This window comes from Heterodontus francisci, chromosome 18, assembly GCF_036365525.1.
Source record: "Heterodontus francisci isolate sHetFra1 chromosome 18, sHetFra1.hap1, whole genome shotgun sequence".
Lineage (NCBI taxonomy): Eukaryota > Metazoa > Chordata > Chondrichthyes > Heterodontiformes > Heterodontidae > Heterodontus > Heterodontus francisci.
In genome coordinates, this window is record NC_090388.1 from 78706036 (window position 1) to 78729455 (window position 23420).

General features: G+C 44.8%; 1 protein-coding gene across 4 annotated transcripts in view; it reads left to right on the forward strand.

The window, feature by feature from the left end:
• Positions 1-23420, forward strand: part of tbxas1 (thromboxane A synthase 1 (platelet)) — a 325351-nt gene that overhangs the window by 184688 nt on the left and 117243 nt on the right. The window lies entirely within an intron of this gene.

The window sequence follows — 23420 nt, forward strand, 5'->3', positions numbered from 1 at the left end:
TTAGTAAGCAACTCATTTGCACTGAGGTTAGGCGATAAATGCCGGCTTGCCAGCAATATCCAGATCCTGAGAATGAATTCAAAAAAAGGTCAGCATCAAGCACTCCTAGGTCTAGTACAGCGCAGTTAGTTTGCTGAGTAAAGGTTCCTATAAAGCCCAACAATGTGCTTCATCTCCAGTCTCAGAAGCAGACCCTTCTTTCATGTCAGAGAGAGATTATTACTTAACGCTATTTATTCTTCCTAAATAATTTCAAAGTATAGTGAAAAGCAATAGAATTAGATTAAAATCAAACTATACAAAGCTGTTTCAAGACAAGGCGACATACAGAGAGACACGTGCATTTAGGTGTACCTGGTGGAAATATTGCAAAGATTCTGATTGCTGTTGGAGTTCAGTTACTGTTATATAAGCAAACATAGCACCCATTTTACACACAGCAAGATTTCACAAACTGCAATGAGTTGATCTGGTGGTGTGACTAGTTACTTCTCGTACCTTTGGCAACTGGAAAGGTGAGTTAACCAATCTTCCAGGATAAGAAGGCATGTAGAAAATCTAAAACTTTGCACATTACTCCTGTGATAAAGCCCAAATGCAAATAATCAGCCAAAACCAAATTTCAGGCAGTCTTTAGATTATTAGCTGATCTCCTGTGGCACTGCTCACAATGAGTTGGAGGTTACGCTGGTAGGAGGGAAAGATGCTAGAGTGGGTAAGTGAGGCAAGTGTTAACTTTTCCATTGAAAAGATTTAGAAAGAATTTGTAAGAATAATGGTGAGGAAATTATTTATCAGTTCCAGAGAATATATACATTGTTTCCCTTTCACACTGTAGATACATAAATACATTTGTTCCTGTCACATAAATAAATCTGTATTCAACATGGGGGAAGCATCTCCTTCCACATAGTGCCTGAGCTTCTATATCGAAGGCTATGAACAATATAAAACTTGCAACAACAAAAAATTGCTTTGTTTCTACTTTACCAAATATCTCTGTACAGAACTGACGAGGTTCTGCACATATAAATAAATTTAAGTGCAGGACATTTATTCAGAACTTCCTTTTAACCGTAAGTAATACAAGTCCTTCCAGAATTTTTCTGCCATTTTATGTTAACTGTTTTGTTTTCAGGCTGCTTTTAAGTTCAGAGGTAAACAAATAAAAAGAAGTGCAGCTGATATGACTATTAGAAAATCAATTTCAAACTGCGAAATAAACAACCCCTATACCTTTTTAACCTGAAGAAAATACATGTTCATGTTTTAATTTGTTTCATTGTTTGATATAAAAACACAGCTTTTGGTTCCTTTCACTGCTCCAGAAAATGGATTTCCCTGGGAGTTTATGTCAATGTTTGACAAAAAAGTTGACACATTTTCGGGAGGCGGTGGCATAGTGGTATTGTCACTGGACTAGTAAACCAGAGACCCAACTTAATTAATAAAAAATCTGGAATTAAAAAGCTAGTCTAATGATGGCCATGAAACCATTGTCGATTGTTGTAAAAACCCATCAGTTTCACTAATGTCCTTTAAGGAAGGAAATCTGCCATCCTTACCTGGTCTGGCCTACATGTGACTCCAGACCCACAGCAATGTGGTTGACTCTTAAGTGCGCTCTGAAATGGCCTAGCAAGCCACTCAGTTGTACCTAACTGCTACGAAGTCAATAAAAAGGAATGAAACCGAACAGACTACCTGGCATCGACCGAGGCACCAGAAATGACTATGGCAAACCCAGCCCTGTCAACCCCGCAAAGTCCTCCTTACTAATATCTGGGGACTTGTGCCAAAGTTGGGAGAGCTGTCTCACAGACTAGTCAAGCAACAGCCTGACATAGTCATACTCATGGAATCATAGCTCACAGACAATGTCCCAGACACTGCCATCACCATCCCCGGGTACGCCCTGTCCCACAGGCAGGACAGACCCAGCAGAGGTGGCGGCACAGTGGTATACAGTAGGGAGGGAGGTGCCCTGGGAGTTCTCAACATCGACTCCAGACCCCATGGAAGTCTCATGGCATCAGGTCAAACATGGGCAAGGAGACCTCCTGCTGATTACCACCTACCGCCCTCCCTCAGCTGATGAGTCAGTACTCCATGATGAACACGACTTGGAGGAAGCACTGAGGGTGGCAAGGGCGCAGAATGTACTCTGGGTGGGGGAACTTCAATGTCCATCACCAAGAATGGCTCGGTAGCACCACTACTGACCGAGCTGGCCAAGTCCTAAAGGACATAGCTGCTAGACTGGGTCTGCGGCAGGTGGTGAGGGAACCAACAAAAGGGAAAAACATACTTGACCTCGTCCTCACCAATCTGCCTGCCGCAGATGCATCTGTCCATGACAGTATTGGTAGGAGTGACCACTGCACAGTCCTTGTGGAGACAAAGTCCCGCCTTCACATTGAGGATACCCTCCATTCTGTTGTGTGGCACTATCACCGTGCTAAATGGGATAGATTTCGAACAGATCTAGCAATGCAAAACTGGGCATCCATGAGGCACTGTGGGCCATCAGCAGCAGCAGAATTGTACTCATCCACAATCTGTGACCTCATCGCCCAGCATATCCCCCACTCTACCATTACCATCAAGCCAGGAGACCAACACTGGTTCAATGAAGATTGCCGGAGGGCAAGCCAGGAGCAGCCCCAGGCACACCTCAAAATGAGGTGTCAACCTGGTGAAGCTACAATACAGGACTACTTGCATGCCAAACTGCGTAAGCAGCATGCAATAGACAGAGCTAAGCAATCCCATAACCAACGGATCAGATCTAAGCTCTGTAGTCCTGCCACATCCAGTCGTGAATGGTGGTGGACAATTAAACAACTAACTGGAGGAGGTGACTCCACAAATATCCCCATCCTCAGTGATGGGGGAGCCCAGCACATCAGTGCGAAAGATAAGGCTGAAGCATTTGCAACAATCTTCAGCCAGAAGTGCCGAGTTGATGATCCATCTCGGCCTCCTCCTGAGGTTGCCAGCATTACAGACTCCAGCCAATTCGATTCACTCCAAGTGATATCAAGAAACGACTGAAAGCATTGGATTCTGCAAAGGTTATGGGTCCTGACAATATTCTGGCAATAGTGCTGATGACCTGTTCTCCAGAACTTACCATGCTCCTAGCCAAGCTGTTTTCAGTACAGCTACAACACTGGCATCTACCCTGCAATGTGGAAAATTGCCCAGGTATGTCCTGTACACAAAAAGCAGGACAGGTCCAACCCGGCCAATTACCGCCCCATCAGCCCACTCTCAATCATCAGTAAAGTGCCTTCAAGCAGCACTTGCATAGCAATAACCTGCTCAGTGATGCTCAGTTTGGGTTCCGCCAGGGCCACTCAGCTCCTGACCTCATTACAGCCTTGGTTCAAACATGGACAAAAGAGCTGAACTCAAGAGGTGAGGTGAGAGTGACTGCCCTTGACATCAAGGCAGCATTTGACCGAGTATGGCATCAAGGAGCCCTAGCAAAACTGAAGTCAATGGGAATCAGGGGGAAAACTCTCTCCTGGTTGGAGTCATACCTAGCACAAAGGAAGATTGTTGTGGTTGTTGGAGGTCAATCTTCTGAGCTCCAGGACATCACAGCAGGAGTTCCTCAGGGTAGTGTCCTGGGCCCAGCCATCTTCAGCTGCTTCATCAATGACCTTCCTTCAATCATAAGGTCAGAAGTGGGGATGTTCGCTGATGATTGCACAATGTTCAGCACCATTTGCGACTCCTCAGATACTGACGCAGTCCGTGTAGAAATGTTTAGTTTAGTTTAGAGATACAGCACTGAAACAGGCCCTTCGGCCCACCGAGTCTGTGCCGACCATCAACCACCCATCTATACTAATCCCACACTAATTCCATATTCCTACCACATATCCCCACCTGTCCCTATATTTCCCTACCACCTACCTATACTAGGGGCAATTGCTAATGGCCAATTTACCTATCAACCTGCAAGTCTTTGGCTTGTGGGAGGAAACCGGAGCACCTGGAGGAAACCCATGCAGACACAGGGAGAACTTGCAAACTCCACACAGGCAGTACCCGGAATTGAACCCGGGTCGCTGGAGCTGTGAGGCTGCGGTGCTAACCACTGCACCACTGTGCCGCCCTGGCAGTAAGTGCAGTAATGTGCAGTAAGACCTGGACAATATCCAGGCTTGGGCTGATAAGTGGCAAGTAACATTTGCGCCACACAAGTGCCAGGTTATGACCATCTCAAATAAGAGAGAATCTAACCATATCCCCTTGATGTTCAATGGCATTACCATCGCTGAGTCCCCCACTATCAACATCCTAGGGGCTACCATTGACCAGAAACTGAACTGGAGTAGTCATATAAATACCGTGGCTACAAGAGCAGGACAGAGGCTAGGAATCCTGCGGCGAGTAACTCACCTCCTGTCTCCCCAAAGCCTGTCCACCATCTATGAGGCACAAGTCAGGACAGTGATGGAATACTTTCCACTTACCTGGATGGGTGCAGCTCCAACACTCAAGAAGCTTGACACCATCCAGGACAATGCAGCCAGCTTGATTGGCACCCCATCCACAAACATTCACTCCCTCCACCACCGACGCACAGTGGCAGCAGTGTGTCCCATCTCCAAGATGCAATGCACCAAGGCTCTTTAGACAGCACCTTCCAAATCCGCGACCTCTACCAACTAGAAGGACAAGAGCAGCAAATACATGGGAACACCACCACCTGCAAGTTCCCCTCCAAGTCACACACCATCCTGACTTGGAACTATATCGCCGTTCCTTCACTGTCGCTGGGTCAAAGTCCTGGAACTCCCATCCTAACAGCATTGTGGGTGTACCTACCTCACATGGACTGCAGTGGTTCAAGAAGGCAGCCCACCGCCACCTTCTCAAGGCCAATTAGGGATGGGCAATAAATTGTGGCCTAGCCATGGACGCCCACATCTCATGAATGAATAAAGAAAAAAGTAAAGGACGTGGAAAGACTTACAAGCTGCCAGTTTAAACGTTAACTGTAAAATCTTTCTCGGAGATGTTGGCACTAATGCGTACTGGCTGAGGATTATTGTTCTGGGAAATTCTGGGAATTCAAACCCCAGGCTTCTCAGAGAGCTACAGGCCTCCTCCAAAAAATGTTGTTTTGCACATTTTGAACAGATAACCTGTTTCTGTAATGGTAAGTTTGATATTTTTTAAATTACAAATTCTCCAGGACATTCTTGTTTTCAGCATTAAATTGCACTCAAAAGGCATTAAAATATTGGTGTTGTTTCATTAGTTCTCCTTTTTGTCAATAGCTCTTGCTGATTGTTTATTTGTTTTGTCATCCTCAAGTAATTTTTCATTGGAGGTTAATATATTAATGCGAGTATTTTCTTTCAACATACCTGCTTTTGGTTTGCTACCTATCTAGTTGTGATTTGTTGCCGTTTTTATGAATGTGACATTTGAGCTGATGAGATGCAAGTGTGCTACATGGGTTGCATATCAAGTGGTATCTGAGGTATGACACACAGAACAAAAGATTTATATCAGCACGTTGATGGCTGACTTCATGTTATTCCAGATACATGTTCCCATTTGAAGAAAGAAAGAACTTGCGTTAATATAGCACCTTTCGCATCCTCAGAAAGTCCCAAAGTGCCTTATATCCAATGAAGAGCTTAGATACCTAAACAACCAGCCTCTGGCTTTCATTTCACTGTACCTTATTGTTTTAATAATGAACGTTTTACTCTCTGAATTCCACTATAAGCAGAGGTCTTTGTACAAAGGGCATTGCAAATCTGGAACTCTCCCTCAAAAGGCTTGAAATGTTCAAGATTGGAATTGATAGATTTTTGTTATGTACGAGTATTAAGGGATATGGAGCTGAAGTGGGTAAATGCAGTTGAGGTACAGATTAGCCATGACCTAATCGACTGGCAGAACAGACTTGAGGAGCTGAATGGCCTGCAGCTGTTCCTATGTTGCAAGAGTGTGCAATTAGAGTGAAACCCTTTAATAACTATAAATAGCAGAAAAACAGGACAAAGAAAAAATGAGGATATGGATGTTGAATTTCATGTCATATTTTGTATGTGTCTGCACCTGTGACACTGGCCGTAATTCATTTGCGGTTTTGCTACCTACAGATGATATGGTTGCCTTGGCATGTAGAGATACCAAAAGTTAAAAAAAACTCACTACTTTCATATTTGCATGAATTACAGGAGAAAATAAATTGCAAAGCTCCTTCCAGGCAGCCTAAGGGTTAAAAACACGTCAGAGCTATGCAGACCAGAAGGACTGTGGTTCCATTCCAGCCTGGGCTGAGTTTGCTGATATCAGCCAGGGCACTAGAGTAGGTAATGGTGGCTTGAGAGGTGAAAACAAATACTCAGTCAGGGTTCTTGCTTCTGACTGCTACCCACTGATTCTTGCAGCACATGTGTGGATGATGGGTGAGGGCAGATAGACGTGATGCCCTCCATGGTTAAATAGATCTACTGACATTGGGCTTGCAGCCGCGGAATGACAACTTTGGTGTGGTACTAGAGGACTGCTGACACTCGCAGAACCCAGAAAAAGAGTTGATTGTCCGGATTTTCTGATTGAAATTACTTTTAATGCTGGCATTAACTAGTTTATTTTAAAGTGAAAAAAGGGAAGAACTTAGATTTCTGTAGTGCCTTTCATGACCTCAGGACATCCTAAAGCACTTTACACCCAATGAAGTACTTTTGAAGTATAGTCACTGTTGAAACATAGGGAAACACAGCAGCCAATTTGTGCATAGCAAGTTCTCAAAAACGGCAATGAGTTAATGACTAGATAATCTGATTTTCATTGGTTGAGAGATAAACATTGCTCTTTGAAATAGTGCTGCACTCTCTCAGTACTGCACCGGAGTATCAGCCCGGATTATAAGGGTTAAGATAACCTCAATCAGAAAATCCAGGTTAGTTCCTTCCGAAGAGAAAGGGACAAAATTGGGGGAGAAGAATTACCTGGAGTTTCTCAAAATATGCATGTTTTTAAATGATGTACAATTTGAAGACATATAATATACTAACTGTGTCATTTATAGAAACAGTGTATTTCACACTTGCTGTCAGCCAGAAGTCTTCCAGCATAGCTTGTCACAGAGAGACTGCAGTTACTTTATTATTCACTGAACTTGCCTTGCTGTATTTTCACTGAGCCAAGAGTAATTCTTTTTTTTTGAACTGTCATTTGATAAACATCTTTGTTCTTTGCCACACACCCGCAGTGAAGGTTACCAATTTCATTTACATGGCTTGGCAGCAGCGATAGGACAATGATGCTATCATCTTTTCATTAAGGTGGGGTGGATGGGGGAAAGAAATTCCTCGTCAAAGTCTGCCTGCCATTTAAAGCTAGCCACCTATTAAAATGATGAAGGACATAGGAGTCATTATGAGAAGCACCGTACCTCACTCCGGTGTCAGAGATTAACATTTTTATGTAGATAGCGTTCATATTAAAAAGCCTTGGAAGGAAAATATAGTGAGGCTCATCATGTTATCCAAGCAGACTGTTCTTATGTCAGTGCTTCAGCATCGAGGCAGCTAGCAGTTTCCTGGCAACCATGTGGAACTAGTTGGTCAGTTATTCATTTACAGCCTGCCATTCCCAGACTGTAATTAGAAAAATGCTGTGTGCAAGCCAGCTTGTGAGTCTGAGAAAGAAACCATCCCAGCTTCTTGCAAGTATTCAAGACAGTCCAAATAAAGGTGTTTATTGCATGGGAACATGACGCTAGCAATAACTGCAACCATGGACTTCATTTGCTATGAAAGTAGTGGTTTGCCTTCCACACAACTGCAGATAAATGCCTTAACGGCAGTTTGCATCTTGGACCAGCGCCAATCAGAATAAGCTCCTGGCTTTTGTATTGTTTCAGAACAACACAAAGTCAGAAGTGTCTGCAGTCCAGCCCTCATGCATCCCAGCCCTCATGCATCCCATCAGTCCCGGCTGCCTGGGCTCTTATGTCCCAGGGGCTCACTCACCCCTGATCCGCTCTTGACCCAGTGCAACTCATTCAAACAGTTTGTTTCCAGATTAACCTGGAGCCCTTTTTTGAGTTTCAATTATACAATTATAGTTTGAAAATTCACAGAGGGCAGAGGGGAATAATTCTCTGTGTGTTCCTTAAATTTGATGTTTTATATCGTATTTCTTTACCTTGTATGCAAGGTAAAACCTTTGGACTTCCCTGACTTACCCTTTCTTTTGCTACATATTTCCTGACCTACCTCTGCCAACACTAACTTACATATGGTCACCAGAATATGAATGGAAGTGGCTGTGTCTGGTTTGCCCTATGACCTTCCCCCTTTTCTGGTGAGGAAATGCCACAATTTAATTCTGTACTTACACCAATTTGAGACCAGAAGTGAGACGTCAATGGAGTAAAAAGATCCTGTCAAACTATATGAAAAAGAGCAAGAAGTTCTCAAAACTTCCTGCCCAATATTTCTTCCATGGCCAAAACCACCAAGAAAGTTATAAACTGCGCATTCATCTCATAGCTGTTTGTGGAATGTGGCTAATGCTCCATTTGCCTATTTGACAATCGTCACTGTACTCCAAAAGTACCTTTATGTTAGACCTTTAATATAATACAATACTCCAAAGTACTTCACAAAGGTAACCAGATAGTGAGTATCATTAGGACAAGGGTGAGGGTGATGGACAGAGTCAAGATTAATGAAAGAGGTTTTGAGAAGTCACTTGACAGAATGTAGAGAGGTAGTAAAGTGGAAGTGGTTTATATTGAGCATTCCAAAGTACGGTGTCACGCTACCCTGCTTTGTTGAATGATAATTTTCTTAATCCATTGATTGGAGATCTGAATTTGTATTTTTTTAAAGAAATTTTAAAAAGAACAGATAAAAGATGACTTTGCTAGCATCTTAAGAAGGTCACCTAATGTGCAATACTATATCCTATGAAGAGGGAGACTAAATGTCTGCTTATCCCAGCAAGAACCAAGACCCAGGAAGTTTAAGGGAAATACTTGTTTTTTTTCTTTTAGCAATAAGAAATACTGCTGACTAATATGCTTGAATCACTGAGTGACTGTCATGTGACAAGCCCCTCCCCATGTGTGGTTTTAAGCTTGTGTTTCTCTGCAACAGCAAGGAGAAGCACCTGGATTCTGACACGTGCTGACCCAAGTAGGGGGTCCCTCTCTGTCTCTCTCCATTCTAGTTTGCAAGCTTCAAATCCAACCTGTTAACTGCCCACCTTTGCATTCTCCGGCTACAATCAGAAACCTCTCTGACCACAGGAGAGGTGCCAGAGGACTGGAGGACAGTGAATGTGGTACCATTATTCAAGAAGGGTAGCAGGGATAAACCAGGTAATTAGAGGCCAGTGAGTCCAACATCAGTGGTAAGGAAACTATTGGAAAAAATTCTGAGGGACAGGATTAATCTCCACTTGGAGAGGCATGGATTAATCAAGGATGGTCAGCATGGCTTTGTCAGGGGGAGATCATGTCTAACAAACTTGATTGAATTTTTCGAGGAGGCGACTAGATGTGTAGATGAGGTTAAAGCAATTGATGTAGTCTACATGGACTTCAGTAAGGCTTTTTGATAACGACCCGCATGGGAGATTGGTTAAGAAGGTAAGAGCCCATGGGATCCAGGGCAAATTGGATCCAAAATTGGCTTAGTGGCAGGAGGCAGAGGGTGATGGTCGAGGGTTGTTTTTGCGAGTGGAAGCCTGTGACCAGTGGTGTACCGCAGGGATCAGTGCTGGGACCCGTGCTCCATGTAGTGTACATTAATGATTTAGATGTGATTATAGGAGATATGATCAGTAAGTTCGCAGATGACACGAAAATTAGTGGTGTCGTAAATAGTGAGGAGGAAAGCCTTCCAGGACGATATAGATGGGCTGGTAAGATGGGCGGAGCGGTGGTAAATGGAATTTAATCCTGAGAAGTGTGAGGTGATGCATTTTGGGAGGACTAACAAGGCAAGGGAATATACAATGGATGGTAGGACCCTAGGAAGTACAGAGGGTCAGAGGGACCTTGGTTTACTTATCCATAGATCACTGAAGGCAGCAGCACAGGTAAATAAGGTGGTTAGGAAGGCATTTGGGATACTTGCCTTTATTAGCCGAGGCATAGAATATAAGAGCAGGGAGGTTATGATGGAGCTGTATAAAATGCTGGTTAGGCCACAGCTGGAGTACTGTGTACAGTTCTGGGCACCACACTATAGGAAGGATGTGATTGCACTGGAGAGGGTGCAGAAGAGATTCACCAGGATGTTGCGTCGGCTGGAGCATTTCAGCTCTGAACAGAGACTGGATAGACTAGGATTGTTTTCCTTCGAGCAGAGAAGGCTGAAGGAAGATTTGATAGAGGTATATAAAATTATGAGGGGCATAGATAGGAAGAAACTTTTTCCCTTAGTGGGGTCAATAACCAGGGGGCATAGATTTAAGGTAAGGGGCAGGAGGTTTAGAGGGGATTTGAGGAAAAAAAATTACACCCAGAGGGTGGTTGTAATCTGGAACACACTGCCTGAAGGGGTGGTAGAGGCAGGACCCCTCGCAACATTTAAGAAGTATTTAGATGAGCACTTGAAATGCCATAGCATACACGGCTATGGGCCAAGTGCTGGAAAATGGGATTAGAATAGATAGTCTTGATGGCCTGCATGGACATGGTGGGCCGAAGGGCCTTTATCTGTGCTGTCTCACTCTATGACTCTAAACCCCCATTGAAGGAAATCATCTGCATCGCTGTCTCCAAGAGACTCACCGAATCAGTTATCTATCTCTTCAAACTAAAAGCCTCAGGACCACTGAATTCAGCTAGAATCTAGCTGAATCACCAAACTCCACAGACTGTTTACCTTTTTTTCTATGGACTCTAACTCAACCAATCTACACTTCCCCACTTTGTAACCTATTTGTGTGTGTGTAAACCCTAAGTGTGTATGTGTGAGTGAAAGTTGGCGTGTAGTTTATTATTTTAATTAGTTCGCTTTAAGTACAGTAAAGTTAACCTCTTTGTTAAACACAAGAAAACCTGTACAATTGGTTCTTGTTATGATCATAGCAAGTAAGTAATCAAACACCCACTGAATTGGCCAATGCATCCACTTTAAGAAAGGGTTAAACCTGTTGTGGTCAAACAAGGAAAGGGAAAAGAGGGAAGCCCTTTGACCCCTCCTCACTTGACTGTAACAGAAATTTGTGGGCTTACATTTGGGATCAAAAGCCAAAGCCAAACAGGAAATTGGAAACTAAATTGATCCCGAGCAATAATTTAAAAACTTCAATCCAGGTTTTCTTGTGGGTTTCAGTGCTAGAGTACTAAAATGTCCACATTCGAGGCCAGTACCTTCCTAGAGCAGAGTGAAGTAACTTGGGCCAGGTTAAAAGACCTATCTGCTGAAGAGTTGAGGAATGTATCTGGGCAGTTAGAGATTACTATCCATCCAAAAGCTAGGAAACCCGAAATCCTAAACTTTGTCGCCAACCATTTTAAAATTGACACTGAAGAACCGGAGACAGGCATAGAATCAGAGTAACATTAGCTAAGATACAGCTAGAACAGAGGAGACTAGAATTAGAATTCCAGAGAGAGCGAGGAGAGAGAATTCCAGGAAAGGAAAAAAGAAAGAGCTTTCCAAAAAGAGTTAAGGCAGTTCAAACTGAATAGGGGAAGACCCAGTGTACCCAGTGAAGTCATCACTAGTAAGGGAACTAACCCTAGCTCAGGAATGGGTGCTGAGCTCTTAAAGTTCTCCCAGTTGATACCAAAGTTCAATGAAGGAAGTGTGGAAGAATTTTTCATCTCTTTTGAAAAGTTTGCAAAACAGTTGAAGTGGCCAGTAGACAGCTGGACACTGTTATTACAGAGCAAACTAACAGGAAAAGCCCATGAGGTTTATCCACTGTTGCCCGATGAGAGTTCATCAGATTATGAGATGACTAAAAATGCTATCCTGAGTGCGTATGAGCTGGTACCGGAGGTGTACTGCCAAAAATTCTGAACTCTCCGAAAGCATCCAGAACAAACTTACATCGAGTTCAAAAGGGTTAAGTAACTTGCTTTTGACCAATGGATATGGGCACTTAAGATAGAATCCACCTATGAAAACCTCAGAGAGGTGATCCTCCTCGGAGTTCAAAAACTCACTTCCACTTTCCATAAGAAACCAAGTGGAGGAACAAAAGGTTCCAAGAGCCAGGCAGGCAGCAATCCTGACTGATGATTATACACTTATTCTTAAGCCTTTGCCCCAAGGGAAACCTTTCCCTAGTCACCTCCAAAAACCTCAAAAGGATAGAAGGTGGGAGGGTGATAGGAGGATGAACAGCCTTGGGCGAGAAGGGAGAGCTGGAAACGCAGGGGCCCTCCTCAGGCCAAAAAGGAAAGTGCTGCAAACAGGAGTGATGCCCGAAAGCCTGTATGTTTCCATTGTAACAAGGCAGGTTACCTTCCAGCTGACTGCTGGAAGTTATGGCGAAAACCCATTGGGTCAAGGCACACCAGACCAGTGCAGGAAAAGGGCCCCTGATGGAAAGCACAATAGACCAGGCTGTGGCTTTAACTGCGGCAGGAAAACCCAGTAAACCTACTGCTGAGGGTGTAGGAAAACTTAACAAAATCCCTGAGAGTTACCTGGATTTTGTGTCCGGAGGAAAAGTGACCCCATACCCCTCCAGTGAGGCGACTAAGCCCATAGTCATACTTAGGGATACAGAGACCACCCAATCCCTTCTTCTGGGAAAAGGCATGACCTTTCCCCCAGAGAGTGCATTGAATGCCAGAGAGCTAGTAAATAGTATCGGAGGAAAGTATATGCTCATACCTTTATACAGGGTGCACTTGGAGTGTGACCTTGTTCCAGGACCGGTAACCTGGGGATTGTCCCTAGTTTACCTGTGGACGGGGTTGACCTGCTCTTGGATAATGATCTGGTGGGGGCAAAGGTGGTAGCTTCCCCAGTGGTTTTAGCGAGACCAAAAGAGGTCAGGGAGACAGAGCAGTTACAGGAAAAGGTCCCTGGCATTTTTCCTGACTGTATGGTGACCTGGTCCATGGCCAAACAAGCTCCATCAGAACAGGCTGAACTGGCACTGCAGACAGATGACTTTACTGTCTGGTTATCTGAAACCTTCTTTGGGAAGTTAGAGGACCCAAAGGATGGGGTAAACAGGTTTTCCTTCGTCGAGGTGCAGCAAGCAAACCCAGGTTAAAAAAGTTAGCACAGAAACTGCCCAAACTGAAGCTGAAGCAGAGGGAGTTTCAGAGTGCTATTATTTAAAGAATGATGGGGAAGTGGAGACCTCCTCACAGACCTGCAGACTGAGAGTGGACAGTGGTTCACCAGGTAGTGGTGCTGCTGAGGTACCGTAGGGAAGTATTGAGATAGCCCACGAGATGCCAACGGCTGGACATGTCAGTATCAGAAAAACCCAAACCCGCATCAGACAGCATTTCCACTGGCCACAATTCCACAAGAACGTGGTGGAGTTCTATAAGACTTGCCACATGTGCCAGGTTGTGGGGAATCCTCAACCTGCAATAAAACCTGCATCCCTAATTCCCATACCAGCTTTTGTGGAACCGTTCAACAGAGTGCTCGTAGATTGTGTGGGACCCTTCCTGGAAACAAAAGGGGGCTACCAGTATCTTCTCACCATTATGGATATGACTACCTGATTCCCCGAGGCCATTCCCCTAAGAACTATATCTGCCAAGGTAGCGGTGGGGGGCCGGGGAACTAACCCAATTCTTCACCTGATATGGGCTGCCTGCTGAGATCCAATTGGATCAAATCTTATGTCCAGTATTTTTCAAAAAGTCATGGGTAATCTCGGCATAACCCAGCTAAAGTCCTCAGCCTACCACCCACAGTCACAAGGGGCTTTGGAGCAGTACCACCAGACCCTAAAGACAATGATCAGGCCATACTGCTATGAGTACTCCCATGACTGGGATGTTGGGCTGGGATTTCTTCTGTTTGCTACCAAGAACTCATCCAGGGTGAGTTCTTTGGCTTTTGTCCCTTTGAATTAGTGTATGGACCTAAGATGAGAGGTCCTCTTAAACTAATCAAGGAGAGGTTTTTGGGACACAGGGACGAATATTCCTTGTAAGACCACATCTCCTTGTTCCGAGAACAGCTCACGAGAGCCTATGCGGTGGCTCAGGAGCACCTAAAAACCTCCCAGACAACTATGAAAAGGCAGGCGGATAAACATGTCAAGGCCAGAACATTTCAACCCGGAGACCATGTTATTACCAATACGGGAGAACCATTGAAAGCCCATTTCAGAGTAGTAAAGAGAACTAGCCAGGTGAATTATATAATTGACACTCCAGATTGTAGGAAAAAGCAAAGCTGTGCCGCATCAATATGTTAAAACGGGATCACAGCCGGGAAAGGGATAAACACGAACAGGTCTGTCAGGCTGTCAGGAAAGAGGAGGGTGAAAGGGACAGTGAGGAGGAGTTAGAGTGAGGCCTGGAGGAATCCCCTACCGTCCAGTTAGCTAACACTGAAATGTTAGAGAAATTAGAAACCATACTCTCATATTTAAACGCAGAACAGAGAGGAGACCTAATATGGCTGCTCACAGCATTAAAGGGATCTGCAGGGACAACCCTAACCCTACACGATGTGGATGTAGGAGAGACCCCTCTCATAAAACAAAATCCCTATTGCTCAAGTTCGGGAGGAAATTCAGTATGTATTGGAGCACAAGCTGATTGAGCCCAGTCAGAGCAGCTGGAGTTCCCCAGTTGTGCTGGAACCCAAACCCGATTGTTCAACAAGGCTTTGTGTTGATTACAGAAAGATTAATGCAGTGACCAGAGCTGATTCCTACCCAATTCCCTGCCTGGAAGACAGTATAGATAGAGTAGGAAACGTCACCTACATAACCATAATAGACTTGTTAAAAGGATACTGGCAGGTTCCCTTAACCACCCGAGCTAAAGAGATCTCTGCTTTTGTCACCCCGGATGGCTTATTCCGGATTAAGAAATGCTCCAGTCACCTTCCAGGTAGTGGCTGACCTGCCCAACTGTGTAGTGTACCTGGATGATCTGTTAGTGTACCTGGATGACCAGTTAGAAGCCCTCTTCCGACGGTTACAGCTGGCTGACCTTGTGGTAAATCTTACAAAAAGTGAGTTCGCTAAAGCTCAAGTAACCTACCTAGGGCATATTGTGGGTCAAGGGCGAATGTTGCCCAGAGAAGCAAAGGTACAGGCGCTGATAGATTTTCCTGTCCCCTGACCAAATGGGAAATAATGCGATTTTTGGGGATGTGTGGGTTTTACCACAAGTTTGTTCCGAAGTTCAGCACTATAGCCACCCCACTGAGACTTATTACAGAGAAAAGCAAAGGTAATGTGGTCAGGGAGGTGTCAAACAGCTTGAGAGGCTAAAAGCCATCTTAACCAACGAGCTGGTGCTGGCAGCTCCAAACTTTAACAAACCATTTAAAATGGCAGTGGATGCTAGTGACCTAGGAGTAGGTGCCGTCCTGCTCCAAGATGATGAGTTAAGCATTGAGAGACCAGTTGGGTATTTCTCCAAAAAATTAAATAAACATCAAAGGAGATACACTACTGTGGAGAAGGAAGCCCTTGGACTGTTGCTTGCTTTCAAACATTTTGAGGTATATGTAGCTTATACTAACCACAATCCTTTGTAGAGAAATTCAAAACCTAGACTGCAATGCTTTTTCGATGGAGCCTGCTTCTGCAATCTTACTACCTAAAGATTATCCACATTGCAGGGAAAAACAATGTGATAGCTGACGCTTTATCTAAGGTTTAGCTCAGCCCAGATATTTTAAAAAACTGAACCATGAGACTGATGAGTGTGTGTGTGTGCAGTTTATTTTTAATTTGTGACCCCATAATGAAATACTCCTGTCTTCACATTTCATTTCGTGTGGTCGGGAGGTGTCACACCAACCTGTTTTGTTGAATGATAATTTTCTTTAATCCACTGACTGAAGATCTGAATTTGTATTTTTTAAAGAAATTTTAAAAAGAACAGATAAAAAAATGACTTTGCCAGCAGCTTAAGATGGAATTTGCAACACTGTATCCTATATTGCCAAGGCCTGTGAAGAGGCAGACAGAATGTCTGCTCATCCCAGCAAGAACCAAGACCCAAGAAGTTTAAGGGAACTGCTTGTTAGTTTTCTTTTAGCAAGATGAATTACTGTTAACAACTGTGCTTGAAACACTGAGTGACTATCATGTGACAAGCCCCTCCCCATCTGTGGTTTTAAGCTTGTGGTTCTCTGCAGCAGCAAGGAGAAGCATCTAGATTCTGACATGTGCGGACCCAAGGGTGTGTCCCTCTCTCTCCATTCCAGCTTGCAAGCTTCAAATCCTGCCTGTTGACTTTTGCATACTCCGGCAACAATCAGAAACCCCGATGGAGTCATCTACCTCTTCAAACTAAAAACCTCAGGACCACTGAATTCAGCTGGTAGCAAGCTGAATCACCAAACTCCACAGATTGTATACCTTTTTTTCTATGGACTCTAACTCAACCAATCTACCCTTCCTCACTCTGTAACCGATTGCGAGTGTGTAAACCCCTAGTGTTTGTGTGTGAGTGAAAGTTGGCACATAGTTTATTATTTTAATTAGTTCATTTTAAGTACAATAAAGTTAACCTCTTTCTTTGTTAAGCTCAAGAAAACCTGTCCGATTGGTTCTTGTTATGATCATAGCAGGTAAGTGATCAAACACTTACTGAATTGGTCAGTACATCCGCTTTAAGAAAGGATTAAACCTGTTGTGGTCAAACGAGGAAAGGGAAAAGAGGGAAGCCCTTTGACCCCTCCTCACTTGACCGTAACTATGGGAATAAGATTACTGAAGGTTGTATAGCTAAAGATTACAAGCCGAAAGGGGATGCAAAGAAGATCAAAGTCGGAAGAGTGTGTGCTGGCATGTAGGACTCGAGGGGCTTGTGGAGTTGGGAGAGGAGGGCTGAGGGCATGCAAAGTTACGGAGGGATCTTTATGTGTGCACAAGGATTTTGAAATCTGGGGAGCCAGTGAAGGATGGTGATTACAATGTTAACAGTACTCGAGACTCTATGGGCTATTATACGGGATAGCAGAGTTTTGGACAAGTTTAATTTTTGAAGGGCACAACTTAGGAATCTGGAAAAGAGGGCCAAAGTTTGGAGGCAACAAGAGCCTGGCATTGGGAGTGACACAGAGGTAGAAGTGAGTGAGGGTCCAGAGGTGGAAATATGTAGTCTTGAAGGTGGGTATCATGTAGAGTTTGAAGCTTAGCTCAGGCTTAAACAAGATCCCACAACTGTGCATTGTCAGGCTCAGACTGAGCGAGCCACCAGAAAGAAGGACATGATTGGGAGCATCTACCTGGCAGAATTTTTGGTGAGAACAGCAACTTCACTACAGTTCAACAAATCATCACGCTGCTGCTTCAATGCATCATTTGGCTTTGTCTTCCTGTGATGTTATATGGACATGAGAAACTGTACAATGTTGATACTCCAACGTGACTGTCAGTGCTCAACTGTGATTGCTTTGGTGCATTACTGGTTAAACCCATAGCTGATTGACTGTGGTATTGCCCAATGATTGTTGTACATCTTGAAAGCATAACTTTAATCCATAAACCAATTCTTACTGGCCAAGATTGTCTCCATGGTTTGGGACAAGAGGCCTTAGTAAACTTGAGCTTGCCCAAAATGTTTTTGCCCGTATCCTAACTTGCAGTAAATCCCCATCACCCCTGTGCTCATTGACCTACATTGGTTCCCAGTCCAGCAATGCCTCAATTTTAAAATTCTCATCCTTTTCTCAAATCCCTCCATGACCTTGCCCTCCCTATTTTTGTAACCTCCTCCAGCCCGACAGCCTCTGAGATCTCGGTGCTATCTAATTCTTGGGCGGAATCTTATTAGCTAGCTGGAGGCGACTTTGGATGCGGGAGGGGGGAGATTTAGAAAATATTGTTGTGGGCGGATCCCTAACGCGTTCCCGCCTCCGAGTGCTCTTGCCGAGGCGGGGTGTCTGGCAACAGCTACCTGCCTGGCAACAATGAGATGCTCAGTTAGGGACAAATTGGTGGTGCCGACGGGATCTTACCAGTGGCCCCCTGCTGAGACCGGCACCTGGTTGATGGCTGGAGGTAAGATTGTGCAGGTGGGCAGGCCTCAAAAACCATCGGGGTCGGGACCCAGAAATGGAAATAAGAGATTAAGATGGTAAGATTCCAGTCCTTGTCTCTTGTGCATCCACAACCTTCTTTGCTTCACCATTGGCAGCTGTATCTTCAGCTGTCGCGGCCTAAGCTGTGGAATTCCCTCCTTAAACCTCTCTGCCTATCTACCGCTCTGCCCTCCTTTAAGATGCTCCCTAAAACCTACATGTTTGACCTACAGGGTCACCTGTTCTAATATCTCCTTACTTGGCTTGGTATCAAATTTTGTTTGATAATGTTGTTGTGACGTGCCTTGGGACATTTTACTATGTTAAATGTGCTATATAAACATAAGTAGTTGGTTTGAAAATATCTTCCACATGGTTGACAAATTGCAAATATTCAGTGCCACCCAAAAATTACAAAAATTTAACAAAATTCATGAGAAATATCAGACACAAGAAGAGGAGGGCTGTAACAATTTTTCAATGTTAGCAACAACTCCAGGATGTTAAATTGCAGCATTCTTGATTTCTATCCAGGGATCAACAATGTGTCCACACACAAACACCAGTGTCCGTGGTAAAAATTTTGAGGTTCGTGGTAACTTTAAATGACTTGCTCCAAGCCTTTAAACTTTTGTATTAAAATAGCTTAGTGGCTAGGTTATTTTAAAACACAAGCTTAAAGGCTTGGAGCAAGACATTTATAATTATCAGGAGTGAATGTAATGACAAAGGATCGGGGCATCTGGCTAGTTCCTACAGCCTGCCAAAGTTTTGTATCCGGCCCGCCAATGAAAAGTGCAAATGGTTTGCCTGCATGCGGACCTCCATCGAATTGGAGCGCGGGGGAGGCGGGACTTGCTGGGAAGACTGGAGCTGTCAATCAGGTGCTCCCTGCCCATGTCTGACCTGCGGAATCAGTCCTGGAGTGTTAGTGTGAGTAGAACAGATAGGATAGTGCACAGGAAAGCAATGATAGAACTGAAAAGGGAAGATTTCTTTGAGCCAGAGCAAGCTGTTTTTATAGGCAGACAGTCCATGTTCTCAGCTCTCCAAATGCTGTGGTTTCCCTCAGGGCGCAGGGCTGGCTCCTGGTGCATGGGGGGAGGGGCGGTGGTGAGAGGTGGGGGAGAGAGGGAGAGTGGGGGTGAGAGAGTAGGGGGAGAGGGAGACATTGGGGGGGAGAGGAGAAGAGAGTAGGGAGACAGTGGAGAGGAAAGAGAGCAGGAAAGGGAGGAGAGAAAGAGGGGGAGGGGGGGAGAGAGGGAGGGGGAGATGGGGCAAGGAAGAAAAAGAGGGAAGAGAGAAAGAGAGGGAGTGAGAGAGGGATAGAGGGGGGAGAGGGGAGAGAGAGAGGGAAGGGAGAGAAGGAGAGAGGGGAGCGGAGTAGAGAGGGGAGGGGAGGAGAGAGGGTGGGAGGGGAGAAGAGGGGGAGAAAGTGTGGGAGGGGAGGAGAGAGGGTGAGAGGGGAGGAGGGAGGGGGAGAGAGGGAGGAGTGCAGGAGGAAAGGGAGGGGCGCAGGGCATAGAGAGGGGGAGAGGGTAAAGAGGGAGGAGAGGGGGCGGGACACGGGGAGAGAGGGGGACACAGAGGGGAGAGACAGGTGGATACGGGAGGGGGATGGACACAGAGGAGAGGGGAGAGGGATGGAGAGAAAGAGATCAATATCACTACTGACAGATGGACATCTATCCGAATTCTCTGCATCGCTCATCAAGTGTGCGGGCAGACATTGACGACTTGTGCAAGCAATAACAATGCCAGGGAAAAATGTGTTTTAAATTGGACTTGTTTTTTGATGGCATTAGATTGGCTATACACTATATAAAGATTAATTACACCCATGTCTGTGGCTGAGTGAATAATTTTGTCAAATGTCCATGGTGCAGCATGTTGGTGCCAATCCCTGTTTCAATTGCAAAATATTTGTGCTAGACAAATGTCCTAAAGTTGGATTAAACCAATGTACACAAATATTTTAGCCTATTGGGAATTAGTGAAATGGAATAAGTTGCTAACAACTGAAACCTGGACTGTAGCTGCATAATTATACCATGATTATTGCATATATGTTGCCAGTCTTGGCTCAGTGGCAGCATGCTCTGAGTCAGAAAGTTCTGGGTTTAAACCCACTCCAGAGACTTGAGCACATAAACCAGGCTGACATTTTAGTGCAGTACTGAGGGAGTGCTGCACTGTCAATAGGTGCTGTTAAACTGACGCCCTGTCTCCCTTCTTATCTGCATAAAAAACATTCCATGGCACTATTCAAAGAAGAGCAGGATAATTCTTCCTGGTGTCCTGGCTAATTCCTCAACTCCTATCACTAACACAGATTATCTGCCCATTATCACATTGCTGTTTGTGGGACCTTGCTATGTGCTGTTTGGGTACTGTGTTTTTTACATTACAACAGAGATTACATTCAAACAATACTTCATTGGCTGTGAAGCACTTTGGGATCTCTTCAGGTTCTAGTCTGCTGAGAAAACTAAATTATTTTTATTTTATTTAGAGATACAGCATTGAAACAGGCCCTTCGAGTCTTTGCCGACCAACAACCACCCATTTATACTAATCCTACATTAATCCCATATTCCCTACCACATATCTACAGTAGGGGCAATTTACAATGGCCAATTTACCTATCAACCTGCAAGTCTTTGGCTGTGGGAGGAAACCAGAGCACCCGGCGAAAACCCACGCAGTCGCAGGGAGAATTTGCAAACTTCACACAGGCAGTACCCAGAACTGAACCCAGTTCGCTGGAGCTGTGAGGCTGCAGTGCTAACCACTGCGCCACTTAATAATCCAGTGATATAAGCCATGCTTTTACCTAACCCATCATACCTACAGTATTGAATTTGTTTGTGAAGAGAGCTACTGGGATTGAGTTTAAAGTGGAAGAAAAGTCAAAGCCATTACTTGGTATTCATTATATTTTGGAGGTGATAAATACGTTGACTAGAATACTCAAGACATTAAAAAAAATGTTGACTATTCACCTCTAACTGAGCCTTGCCAGGTAGGTATCAGGGCTGGCAGGCCTTACTGATGGGAGGTGCCCCAGAATGGAACGCAATGGTGACAGCCACTAAGGAATAAGAATATAGTTTACCCAGAGTCACCTAATCACAGAATCATAGAATAGTACAGCACAGAAGGAGACCATTTGGCCCGTTAAGTCTCTTTTGAACAGCAATCCAGTTATCCCCAATCCCTGACTCTTTCCCCATAACCCTGAATTTTTTTCTCCTTCAGTATTTTAGTCAATTCCCTTTTGAATGCTACAGTTGACTCTGTTTCTACCACCCCATCAGGCAGTGCACTCCAAATCCTAACCACTCGCTGTTCAAAAAAGTTTTTCCTCATGTCGTCTCTGGTCCTTTTGCCAATCACATTAAATCTATGCCCTCTGGTTAGTAAATCTTCAGCCACTGGATACAGTTTGAGGCAAAATTAGAATGCGTAGTGCCTGTTTTTTGGGTGCTATGAGTGGCCTTTGAAGTCCAAAATGGCGTCAGTGACGAGTGCTCATACGTCTGGTGCAAGTTGCACCACATGCCATATTGGTGAGGGCGTGAGCGTATGTGCAGTGAGTGTTTGGTGGAAGTATGCAAAATAGGCAGATCATGTCAGTCAGTGTGTAATGCTGAGTTGACACCAGTGCTGCATGTTGGAGCTCACGCTCCCTTTCTTAATCACACATAGCTGATCACATGTTGAGCAGCAGGAAGGACCACTCACCAATTCTATTTGGAGGGATCATCAACTGCTTTCAGGTGAGTTGCTGATTAATTTCTACTGACTATTGCTGCAATTACACAATTTTTTTTATTCATTCGTGGGATGTGGCATTGTTGGCTAGGCCAGCATTTATTGCCCATCCCTAATTGCCCTTGAAAAGGTGGTGGTGAGCTGTATTTAGGGATGGGCAATAAATGCTGGCCTAGCCAGCGATGCCCACACCCCACGAATGAATAAAAAAAACGTGCAATTGCAGCAACAGCTTTTTAAAGTTGATAAAGTCTATAGTGAGTAGTGTGGCAGCTGCTGAAAGAATTGTCCTGACTTTAAGGTTTCTACACAGACCAGTTGCTCCTCAACGTGGGTGCATTAGTAGGAGTTCCCCTAATAGTAGCGTATGACTGGGAGAATGAACAGAGGTGACGCAAAGTAGGAGAAGCTGATGGAAGAGGAAGGAGGAGGAGAGGAAAGAACTCTCAGCAGAACACTGTATCTGCTCAGAAGGTTTAGGGGGCAATTCTTCCACTTGAATGTCAGTGAGGAATAGTGTGTGAGACATCTGTGCTTCAGTAAGGGCATCCTCACTGCACCCACTGCAGCAACAACTGCAAGCTTAGGGCAGGGCGCGGACGGCATTGCCAGTAACTGTGAAGGTGATTGTGTCCTTGCACTTTTATCTGTCAGGCTCGTTCCAGGCTGGAGCTGGAGATATTTGCAACATCTCACAGTTTACAGTCCACTTTAAGGGAGGTCACTGATGCTCTCTATTCAAAGAAAGCTGAATACATTTCATTCTCTCTTACCAGAGAGCAGCAGGCAGAGCGAGCATAAAGCTTCAGAAGGATTGCAGGCTTCCCTGTGGTTCAGGGTGCTACTGACTGCACACATGTTGCTTTGTGGGCACTGCATGCCAACTCTGAGGTGTAAAGCAACTGAAAAGGATTCCACTCTCTCAAGGTCCAGCTGGTGTGCGACCATACACAGCAAATCATGCAGGTCAATGCCCAGTATCCTGGAAGCATTTGTGATGCTTTCATTCTGTGGCAGTCCACTGTACCATCTACATTTGAATAACCACAACAAACAAAGGGTAGCTACTGGGTGACATGGGTTATCCACTGACAACGTAGCTGATGATTCTGGTGCGGAACCCGCGTACACGTGGCAGTATGCATTTGAAGAAAGCCATGCTGCCACACGAAAAGTGATCGAGCAGACCATTGGAATGATGAAACAATGCTTCTGCTGCCTGGACTCCTCTGGAGGAGCCCTGCAGTACTCGGCAGAGTGGGTGGCAGGTTTCATGGTGGTTTGCCCCATGCTGCACAACCTCAACATTATGAGTGCACAGCATTGCCACCAGCTATCCAGCAAGCAGCTGAGGAGCAGGAAGAGGAAGGGAGGAGACAACCTAGACAGCCCCTTTCTGGCCGGACTATCTGTGAACAACTTATCCAACTGCAATACCAGTGA